We start from the raw sequence: 2130 nt of genomic DNA, 5'->3' as shown, positions 1-2130 counted from the left end.
TATCAGACACAATACTCCTAAGTATGTCATGCAATCTAACAACTTCATTAAAGAACAATTCAGCAACATGAGAAGCATCATCAGATTTATGACAAGCAATAAAATGAGCCATCTTAGAAAATCTATCAACCACAACAAAAATTGAATCCCTCCCCTTCTTAGACCTCGGTATTCCTAAAACAAAATTCATAGAAATATCTACCCACGGTTCACTAGGAACGGGAAGTGGAGTATACAAACCATGTGGATGTTGTCTAGACTTTGCTTTCTTACAAGTTACACATCTTTCACAAATTTTCTCAACATCATGCTTCATATGTGGCCAATAAAAATATTCATGCAAAATTTCATAAGTTTTAGCCACACCAAAATGTCCCATTAAGCCACCCCCATATGATTCCCTCACAGGTAATTCACGAATAGACGACTTAGGAATACATAACTTATCCTCCTTAAACAAATACCCATCATGCATGAAGAATTTATCTTTTGGGCCATGCAAACATGACGCATATATCTCACCAAAATCAAGATCACTAATATATAACTCTTTCACATACTCAAATCCTAAGAATTTAGAATCTAGAGTAGATAAAAGTACATACCTTCGTGATAGAGCATCCGCTACCACATTTTTCTTCCCTTGCTTGTATTTGATAACGTAGGGAAAAGTTTCCATAAACGCCGCCCACTTAGCATGCGTCTTGTTTAGCTTTTGTTGTCCTTTGAGATGCTTCAATGATTCATGATCCGTATGAATAACAAATTCCTTTGGCCTCAAATAGTGTTGCCATGTCTCAAGTACCCTTACCAACGCATAAAACTCCTTGTCGTAGGTAGGATAATTCAAGGACGCCCCACTAAGCTTCTCACTGAAGTAAGCAATCGGTCGCCCACCTTGCATCAAGACACCTCCAATTCCTACACCTGACACATCACATTCAATTTCAAAAGTGTTAGTAAAATCAGGTAATACAAGTAAAGGAGCATTAATTAATTTATGCTTGACAATATTAAAAGACTTCTCTTGCTCCTCGCCCCAATGGAATGGAACGTTTTTCTTGATCACTGCAGTCATAGGTGCCGCCAAAGTACTGAAATCTTTCACAAATCTCCTATAAAAACTTGCAAGACCATGAAAACTTCGAACTTGACCAATAGAAGTAGGCGTTGGCCAATCTCGAATTGCACTTACCTTGTCCTCATCAACTCTGACACCTTGGAAACTCACAACAAAACCAAGAAACACAAGTTTTTTTGTACAAAACATACACTTCTTCAAGTTAGCATACAATTGTTCAGCTTTTAGTGTGATTAGCACAATTCTCAAATGTTCGACATGCTCATCCAAATTTTTGCTATATACCAAGATATCATCAAAATATACCACAACAAATTTTCCAATATAAGCATGCAACACATGATTCATCAATCTCATAAAAGTTCTAGGTGCACTAGTTAGTCCAAAGGGCATAACCAACCACTCATACAAGCCGTATTTGGTTTTAAAAGCAGTTTTCCATTCATCACCTTCTCTCATCCTAATTTGATGGTAACCACTTTTTAAATCAATTTTACTAAAGACGCTAGAACCATGCAACTCATCCAACATATCATCTAGTCTAGGAATAGGATGCCTATACTTGATGGTAATGTTATTAATGGCTCTACAATCCACACACATTCTCCATGAACCGTCTTTCTTAGGAACTAACAAAACAGGCACAGCACACGATGACATGGACTCATGCACAAAACCTTTATCTAAAAGTTCACTTACCTGTCTTTGCATCTCTTTTGTTTCCTCTGGGTTGCTCCTATACGCTAGACGGTATGCCAACGCATTTCCGGGAACAAAATCAATTTGATGTTCAATCCCCCTCAAAGGTGGTAAACCTTGAGGCAAATCCTTCGGAAATAAATCTTCAAATTCCTGCAAAAGAGAAACAACAGTGCTCGGAAGATTTCCGGCTATATCACTTGTGTTAAGGAGAAACTCCTTATAGAAAATCAACACAAGTGGAGTATGCACATGTAAAATCTCTCGCAACTCACTCTTTTGGGCCATAAATATTTTTTTATCGGCCTCTTTCCTCTCATTTTTTTTTCATCTTTTTTTCTCTCAATATT

Source organism: Henckelia pumila, chromosome 1 (assembly GCF_033568475.1).
Source record: "Henckelia pumila isolate YLH828 chromosome 1, ASM3356847v2, whole genome shotgun sequence".
Classification (NCBI taxonomy): domain Eukaryota; kingdom Viridiplantae; phylum Streptophyta; class Magnoliopsida; order Lamiales; family Gesneriaceae; genus Henckelia; species Henckelia pumila.
Note: the sequence above shows the minus strand (reverse complement) of the source record.